We start from the raw sequence: 10093 nt of genomic DNA, 5'->3' as shown, positions 1-10093 counted from the left end.
TACACGTTTGATATTGAAAGGCGTAATGCAATTGCTGATGGATGTACGGTCCATGATAAATTCGGTATCTGCTTTTCTGTATTGAGAGTCCGCAGCTGAGAAAGAATCTTGCGCCAGTCCTTACGGACTGCTCTTTCCACTTAAGACGAACGCGAAACAAACAATTTACGAATAAGAACGGATGAAAAAATTAGATGAAACGCACGCTCGTTCTAAATCTCCTGAGAAAATCCTTGGGAATCTAAAATTCTGATTTGGCATGATATTTGCAAAGAAAAAAGCGTTGTTTACGGCGGCGAGAGAAACTCTGTAGAAAGAGAAGTAGCGGCGCAACGGTCCTCGCAGAAGTTTCAAAGTGATTCTCATACCCTGTGTGTGTGTCAATGTGTGCGTGCATGCTTCTGACTTCCTGTGGGAGGATTATTGGCGTGAAATAAAGATTGCACTCCCCGCGCGTTGTGCGTGCGGGTAAGGAACGCGCGGTGCGTGGGATAAGAATGTGATACTTGCATACATCTCTATACTTATCTGTCCGCAGATTACGAATGAATTTTTTTTAAATTTATTCTTAAGCTTATCTCTGCATTATTATTTAAGTAAGTCAATGGTTTATTATTTATTAATATTATGTATTAAATGCTTTCCTGCGTCGAGTACAACTTCAAATACTTTTGCACGTAGGCGTAATCATTCTTAACCGAATTCACAGCTGTATTCTTTAATGTTCTTTAACGTCAGCTACACAGGCTTCCCTAATGAAATTTCGGCTAAGTTATTACGATAGTCCGTGTCGATTTGTGGGAGTTTCTAACTGCTTTCCGTGACACGATTCGCCCGTTTAATTCACCGCTAATGACTCCGCGACGGCGGAGCCGGGGCAAAACCCGTCCGACTTGCGGCCGCGTCTCTTTTTTCCCTATTTTCAGCACGTTACTTTCACGTGGAAGAAACTTTTAAGCCGTTTGCGTCCGTTTATGCAACGCCCCGTCGACTCTTCACGGTCGTGATACTCAGTAAACCGCCGCGCCGCGGTCTACGTGGAAGTAGTACAAAAGGAGCCCATCGGGTGTTTCAACGTTTTATGGAAAACATCACCGATGCTATTTATTTCCCACGAGGAAACACCGGACGCGCAGTCGCTTTGCTCCAAGATTACGTGAGAACGGAAAACCGATTTTCTTCTAACCGTCGCGTGTATATTCTTTTTCAAAGAAGCTCTCTCTCTCTCTCTCTCATTGAATGTAATGATAAAAGTTTTCGAGACTCGGGAATCCGCACAATTGTATCTTCCGGATCGGCAGCTTCACGAATACAGCGATACACAGCGATTGTACGATAGTTATGAATACTTTACGAGAAATTTATGTTTCTCCGATAAGAAATATCTTGAAAGAGGTCCTCGCTTCTTTAGGAATACTCCTTAGTTTATGACTGCGACGCAAATGTTTTATGAGTTGTTTATTACGCAACGCTTGGTCGCGAAACAGCCATAAAGCTTTGATATAATATTGGCTGATAATACGCTTAGGGCGCAACAGACTGCAGGTTGAATATGATACGACGGTGTGCAGCGATGAAGGTATTTTTCAGGCGTTTTACTGTGTTTGCTATCTTGATCGATTGTAGAAACACAAAGACATAGGCCGCTAGGTGAAATGGTTTGGCACTTTGTACAGGCACGTTATCAGCGTTTACAAATTCGGTTATACATAGGCTTTATTATTGTCTATGTGAAAATTGAATTTCGTAATATTACGTTTATGTTTATGACTTGTTGCAATTATTCTACCTAACTTATCGGAAAAACTAAGGTCTATAAGCAATTTCGCCCAAATAAATCTAAATTTTTATATTGTCTTTTCTGTTATTTTTAAAGTTATTATTTTATTGTTAAATATCTTGCAAACTGATGACGTACTCAGCGAATGTGAGAAGCAAAGACGATTATACCTGTAAAACTTTATGTTTAAGGTACACGACTGTTATAAATCACTGTGTAATATTACATACGATGAGATAGTTATTAAATTTTACGTTATTAAACGTTCTTGTTTCAAATGATATAAAAGTTAAATTATTAATAAATAAAGATGGAGATGAAAAATTAGAAGAAAAATTTTTATTAAATAAATTATTTGAAATATATTACTTGACAGTAAAACGCGAGATATAAACCATAAAGGAATTGAAATAAAAATATTTTAAAAGTTTGAGTAGATGTACTATTTAACATGAGAATTTATGACATAAAAATTAATCAAATAGAATTATTAAGTATACCTTCGTGGTATTCTCAATTAAGTTTCCTGAAAATATTTAATAAATTGACAATTATATTAATTCCAAGAAATATTTAAATATTTTTATTAATTCGTTCCAGCCTATCCATTTCAAGGTAATAGATCTGTATGAGATGTTACATTTATATTTTTGTGCTTTTAACTTGATCTATATACATAATATTTTATACGTATATGCATACATATGTATATAAATCTGATATAATTTTCACGATCTATTATCTTAACAAAATAAAAAATAATATCACTCAGATGCGATACGCAGCAGCGGAGTTGCAACTATGTTGAAACTATGTCGAATTATCAAACATTTATTGTACATAAATTATAATAATATATAGAATAATTTTAATATCTAGAGGGATAATTGTTGCTTGCACATAAAATAATTATAAATTATTATGCATGCAAGCAAGAAATGAAATAAAATAATGATTCACTCATTCCATGGTTGCTCCGTCGTCGTTCGATGCCTGCCAGGTTTCTTCTTTTCAGATTCATTATTGCACTTGTACACCACACTGCACAAGACCCGTGAAACATATTTAATTTACGATTGCGCGTACTAATTATTGGAATAAGATAACCGCGCGGCACTTTACAATTGTATGTCGCGGAATCGAAATCCCGTCGAAACAATCGTGAAAATAATGTAAAAAAATTCAAAGTCCTATGATCGGTTCAACATCCACGAGTTTTACAAATTAACAACGAACAAAATCAAATCAATTGGCGGGGAGTTTTAACAAATCACAAATAAAAAGAAATACTTTATAGCCATTTCTTATTCTTCCATTCTTTAGTGAAACGAATAAATCGCGCGATTTATTTACTTCGATAGACGGTGCTTCACACGCTTACATATACGTCATACGTGACGTCACGGCGTGGCGTCCGCGTCGTGTTACAAAGTCGCGTAAACAAGGTCGCCGGGCGTTATCATTCGCACAGTGAGACTCGAGCCGGCGCGGCGCGCGGCGTTAGTATCTCTCAATCCGTCACCGTGGCAAGTAACGGGACACATCAAATGCGATTATTTTCTACGAACAATTAGCCTGTCCATTAGCACGTACGCTTAATTAACTCTCACGATTAATAACTATAAATCTTGTGACTGCTTTTACGCAATTATTCCGCATGATTTCATTTTCGAACTTTTTGATCGGAAACAGAACGCGCCTCGCGTATATGAAACTTTTAATTAAGCATGATGGTGATACATTTAGCTAATAAATACTCTTGAAACTCAGCCCGTATTTTAATAATTATCGATTGCGTGGTACGTTTGTACATTTGCGATTTGATAAAACCATTTCTCGTGATTTCGAGACTTTATTATTGGTACGCTGTTGGAACGGATGATAGACGAGCGGCTAATAATCGCAAACTTTCTATCTTTTTCGCATTATTTTTCCATAGTAATGAACAATAATAGGATACGCGTTGCGTGCGATTAGTGTCGAGAGAGTATCAGGCAAAACGCCGTGATTATCCTATTCCAGTGATTTAGTACGGCGCGATTGTAATTAAATATCTTTCGCGAGTGTTGTGTTGTACGAATGTAACGATGAATCTGAGAGGAGGAGGCCTGGGAGGCATCGAGCAATGACGGAGCAATCATGAGGTAAATTATTAATTATAATTTTATTTCATTTATTGCATAACCATTTATAAATTATTTCATGTACGGGCAGCAATTATTGCTCTAGATATTAATTATTCTGTACTTTGCTATAATTTATGTATATTATGTATATTTCTGTTTGATAGTTCGACATAGTTTCAACATAATTGCAGCTCCGCCGCTGCGCATCATATCTGTGGGATATTATTTATTTTGTTAAGATATAGACCTCTGTGAAAATTACATATGTATTATAAATCAATTTAAAAGCATAAAATCTAAATAAATGTAATATATCTCATACAGATCTGTTATCTTGGAACAGATAAGCTCTAAAACAAATTATAGTATTAATATTTAATCTTGGATTTAATATCTATAACTGTCAATTTATAAAACATTTTCAGGAAACTTAATTGAGAACACCATGAAGGTATATATAATTAATAATTTTATTATATATTTATAGCGTAACTTCTATGTCACGCTTCTACGTAGAATAGAATATTTTTCTCTCTGTTTTTATTGTTGGAATATAAAAGTTTTACTTGAGTCCTTCATGACGTTCAAATCTCATGGACGATAAAGATTGGAACAAGATATTTTTGTATTCTTTGTGTATATTTCTTCTTTATATATTTACGAGAAATAAAAATAAATATATTATTTATTAAACACAGTAGGGAATAATAACTAATTTAATTATGCCTTACTTTCTCTTCCTCATATATTTTTCAAGTAGTTTGGTTTCTATATGCTTCTAAGATTAAATGTTATATAAACCGATATGAGAAAGCAACATTTAGAAATTTTCTTCGCGATATACATTTGAAATATAAAATATTTTACTGTCAGGTAATAAGGTTTCAAATAATTTATTGAATAAAGAAAAGCGCTAATAATTATTAATTATATTTATTTTTATACCGAGTAAGTCAATTTTTATTCTAATTTTTCATAGTCTGTCCATCGTTATTTATTGATAATTTGATTTTATATTTTGTTTAAATACATTTAATAATCTGAAATCCAATCGCTACACGGAGAAAATTTTATATTAAATTTTACTATGCTGTCGCACCAACTGCGGACCATCAAGACGCACAAGTTTAAATGCTATAGTCTTATAGTAAAATTATTATGTCCATAGCATTTAGTGCTACGATCATAGCATTTAATGCTATAATTATAGCTATGTTATGGACATAGTAATTTTATTATAAGACTGTAGCATTTAAACTTGTGCGTCTTGATGGTCCGCAGCTAGTGCGACACCATAGTAATATTTACTATAAATTTTTCTCCGTGTATCTTTAATGACGTCAGATTTCTTGGAAATAGATTGAAATATAATTATATATTGAATCGTTTGTGTCTTTTGATAAAAAACTTTATTTATTTTATATGATAAGCCACTTTTCGATATGATATCTATGTAACAATTATAAATACGGGTTAAAAGCCTTATATCCAAGAAATGCCGAGAGAAATGCCGAAATTAAATAGTACCCAATATTGGTGTGAGGTAAGTCTCTGAAGCCAGCGTTGGAAAATTTAGATCTTCGACAAATATTAGCTCATGACAGTCGTGACGGACGATCAGTGTTCCTCCTCTGATTACGCAGCATTTCGTCTCGGACGACGACGAAAGATAGAACCGTCGATGAAAATGTGTATACGCTCAAACGCGCGGCGCTCAAATTTCGGAAGCAGGTGGTTAAAGCGTTTGAGCCGGTAAGCGAACCCGGCTTCCTCTCTACCTTCGGGCGCGGTAACCACTCGATCACGAACGACCGGCACAAAGGCTTCTGGCTTATTCCGCCGAGCGAACCATCGTCTTAAAGGACGGGTTTCTCACATGAAGAAACTCGACGGTCTTAGTTTTTTCGATTATAGATCAGGTAGAATAGTTGCAGTAACGTCACGAAGGGAGATACGAGTTTTTTTTTTAATTACGTGATAAATTAATCGATGCAAATTGAGATGTAGAATTAAAATATATAAAATCGTTTTTATTTAACAAATAATGCATCCGCGTATTATACATGAGTTCTTTCCTAGAACAAATCTTACATTAAAATTTTATTTACATTAATACTAAAATCGTGCGATACATGTTGGGATCATCCGTGTTTGTCTCGACTTGATAAGTATCTTACGAGTGGACGCGTCTGGAACCGGCTTAAGAATGATACGCATACATTCTCGTGCATTGTTTCAAAACTTGACGAAGAACCGAAGAGCGATCATTGCGCTTTTTTCTGAAAGCAACCGAAAGAATTGACGTTAATTATCCGTTCATAAATCGTAGTGGACATTCCGGGCGGCTAATTGCGCAGCTTTGCTCAAACTGACATTGCGTATGCATAATTATGTAAATATTTCGTACGGTTCCTTCTTTCGAGCGCTTCCTCCTCCTCCTCCTCCGTGAGATCGTGAAGCTCCTTTGTCCCGCGGGCACGGTCGATTCCAATAATTACGCAAGCAAGAACAAGAGAACAAATCGTGGAACGCATCGGCGCGCGCGTCGGCTTTTCCAATCTATTCGTCGGTCGACTGATTGTTATCGGGCTTTATTCGGGAGTTAGGCATTTTGTACGAAGCGCCGGTCCGGTCCAAATTAATGTCCGGCTCAGGGCTAGGACCGGTCAGAAACTGCTCCCTCTCTCCCGCTCCCGCTTCGTTCGTCGGGTTATTAGTACGGCCCATTGTCCACGATTGCCGTAGCCTGGGACGGTGATCCATAACCATCGTTGCTGGGAACACGAAGGATGTGCCGCGTCCGCGGGCGGAGGGCTACGTTTACACCGCGAGCGAAGGTCGACTCCCGTTGTGGGCGAGTGTGTAACCCGACGTTACCTGTTTGCCTGCACCGGTATATATATCCGGCCGGTGCTCTGCGGTCGTGCGTCCGGATGGACGGAGAAACGTATATCGAACGTATTAAATGTGCAAAACGCGAGGCACAGGATGCTGCGTAATTTTCATCCTCTCGCCGCGTCCACCCGGGGAATCGTCTGCGTGACTCCGGACGATTACGTGCCGTTTCGTACGTTTCGAGGATACGGCGTTATTTTAATCGTGTTCGCCGGATGTCGCAAAACGGTCGCGTTATTCGACACGACGCGCCTTCGGGATATATTCTTTTCTCCTTTGAAATAAATCGGCACGTCGTCATTGTAGCGCGCGGATACATTCGGCGCATCGGTTCACCCTGTCCTGCCCGCTCCGGTTCCCTTGCCTTCGTACGTCGTTGTCGCCGCCGATGCCGCGATGTAGCAACCTTGTCACGCAGGGGTATTAAATAATTAAATGCATTAACCGGTCGATCGTGTTTGCGCCAAGTTCGCGCGGTCCTCTGTCTTGTTTGGCGTATCGCTAATATGTCTTGCGTGATATTGATTAATGGATATTGGGCGCGCGTTTGGGCGGTGTGTCCTAAGTTGCGGACTACATATTTTTTAGTACGATTACTCTTAGAGCGATAGGGAGAAAAATTACGTACATAACACATTTGAAAGAAGTACAAAACTGTGTTGACCTTTTGTAAACAAATATCTTACACGTTGCTGAAAGAATGAACTTGCTGTTCTTATATAAAGTTGATGGATTATCCGGTCTGACAGTAACCAGACATCGCAGGTAGTATAGGATCGTATCGAAATTAGTGACGCGCATCGTCGATTCCACACACGGACATTACCGCGATTATGTAAGTTGATATTAGAGATCGAAAGTTCCTTGTCGTGGGTCAGTGAGAGAAAAGTCATTGATACCTTTCACCAACCGTTGACACACTCGTTTGAGATGGTCAACGGCGCGCTTCTTGTACAAATATCGCGTACAAGTGCTGCTCGTTCCACGTGACCGAAATAGACAAGGAATAAGCGCATACTTAAGTCTCTCAATAATTCGCCCTTTACTCGTTCCAATTTAATTCAAGATATAAAAATTCGAAAATTGTTTCTACAATGTTATTAAATATAAAGGTAATAATAGCGATGTAACTTTTCAACTTTAATAAATTGAACTAGGGCCTCTCCGTTGGGTTTTGTGCGTAGACGCCTCCATATGTAGAGAAAATTTCTCTTTTTCTCCGGGACTACTTTTACTGTTATCATCCACAGGGGTTCATTATTCCTAGAGGTTTCGATAATGTTGCATCAAGGCTGTAATTGCTATTACGCCTTTGTGCTAAGCAAAGAGAGCCGAGGTAAGCCTATAGCTCTCTTAATGACTGGTTGTTTAAAAATAAAAACGTGGCGAAGGTCACTGACATCGAAGTGTGACGAATCTGTGAACGCGGCGAACGGCCAACCTTGGATGCTGACAAAGTGTGAGAAAGCAGCTGGAGTTCGTCGATCTCGAAGAATCGCGCGGCTTCGTTAACCCTGAACGAATAACGAGGTGATTGTGACACCTCGAACCGTATGGGGTACGTAACACCCCTGGCTGAAATCTCGGTTGAATTCGCGATGAAAGACTGTTTGAGAATAACTAAAGACTCCGTTAAGAAATAATGATTTATTAATTACATCTAATTAGATAGACAAATAGTGCGGATATAATTGACTAATAATCGTTATTTAATGATAAGGCGACGATTATTAAGTTAGTAGACAACGTGGGAGGTTAACGATCGATCGTTCAATATTTCACGAGAGACGCGATTCGAATTGCGAATTGGCTTACACGCGAGGTGCGTAACGCAACCTATACGTAATATTTATTCGAAATTAATGAACGCGGCTTTCGTTAAGTTTTCGCGCGGTAGTCGGAAACAGGTGAGCCCGCGTTCCGGCTGACATTGTTGATGTACGCCCTTTGAATCGTGCAATCATTCAAGATTCAATGCCTGTAATTCACGGAGCCGGGACGTGTGAGCGCTTAATGTTAAGCTATGCTAATGGAATGCGTTTCGAGCTTCCTACACTGTCGGCGCGGCGACGAGGAGAAATATCGCCGCATTATGCGTATATATTTCGCATACTGCGCACCGTGCGCGGGCGCGAATGCAGGTTAAAATCACCGGAGTCGGCTGTCAGGTTCGCTATGAAAAGTGCTGGTAACCGGCGTCGGAAGATTAACTGCCCGTTCGTGATAAATTTAATGACCGCACTTAACCGGGCTTCTCGTGTTCATATTTAGTATTGTTACCTATCGAAACGTCATTCTCGCATTTTTACGCGAATCCTGCAAGCGTCCTGCAAAGTCTCTCTTTGTTACACGCGCGCGTAATTGCATTCTTATTTTTAAAAAGAAAGACGAATGAAATTTTAATGTCGAGTTGACAACGATTGGATTCAAAAGATCTTCGTGTTTGTCGTCAGTGATAATGTCAGGGTTAACGAACGGAAATGAATGGCATAATGCAGGGATATTTTCTCTGTTCCTGACGCATAGATCAGTATAAAATTAATTACATATTGCAGAGGGATTATTGCAAGCGGATTTGTCATGATGGATTGTAAATATGGACACGAGGCCGTAATGACGTTCGATTAGCATTGTTATTACTCGGCGAGTGAAACGCCACGTCTAAGCGATATAATCGATCAGCGTTGCACAAGGGCTGGCTATTAGTAGTAGTCATTATATACATCTGCGTTACCTAAACGCGGTCATCGACCGAGTTTCCCCGCAAAAGAAACGACGTTGCTAGAACGAGATCACTCGGTACGCATACGTTTAAATTAGTACAGTTCAATTATAGTGCGAACGAATAGAAGCAGGTGATATATTTACGACGAAAGCTTTCGCAATTGATCTTTATTTAAATCAATCGCGCGCGGATGATGCGATACGCTTGCGTAATGCTCGCACCTACTCTAGATTTGCCAATAATTCGACATATCCGACTTGCGATCTGCTTTCTGGCGAGCTTTCGGCTTTCGTAATGAGATTACGGGAGCATTGGCACGCGATACAAAATTAGGTAACGACTGCATAAGCTTAACGGCGCGGCGTGCCGGCCGATATAATTTAGAACCGTACTGATAGTTTTACTCGCGATGACAAATCGGGATAATTGTAAAGCCACGACGCGCTTCCAGAAAGCCGGTGAACGAACGGAATAAATCCTCTCCTCGTGGCGAAGCGCGATGATCGGCCGTACCACCTTGCGCGCGTAATTCCTCACGCGCGAGTCTCACGGGGGATTAAATCCTCG

The 10093-nt window shown here is 39.2% G+C and overlaps 1 protein-coding gene across 1 annotated transcript in view; it reads left to right on the top strand.

Annotated features, from left to right (window-relative positions):
* Positions 1 to 3346: 3346 nt before the first annotated feature.
* Positions 3347 to 10093, top strand: part of LOC112454384 — a 120113-nt gene continuing 113366 nt past the window's right edge. The window contains exon 1 of the mRNA XM_025015743.1: positions 3347 to 3924. The gene's annotated coding sequence lies outside the window, so the exon portion shown is untranslated. The remainder of the gene's footprint in view (positions 3925 to 10093) is intronic.

Source organism: Temnothorax curvispinosus, unplaced genomic scaffold (assembly GCF_003070985.1).
Source record: "Temnothorax curvispinosus isolate PA1 unplaced genomic scaffold, ASM307098v1 QBEX01005011.1, whole genome shotgun sequence".
In the NCBI taxonomy this organism is placed as follows: Eukaryota; Metazoa; Arthropoda; class Insecta; order Hymenoptera; family Formicidae; genus Temnothorax; species Temnothorax curvispinosus.
Note: the sequence above shows the minus strand (reverse complement) of the source record. Positions and strands in the feature narration are given on the sequence as shown.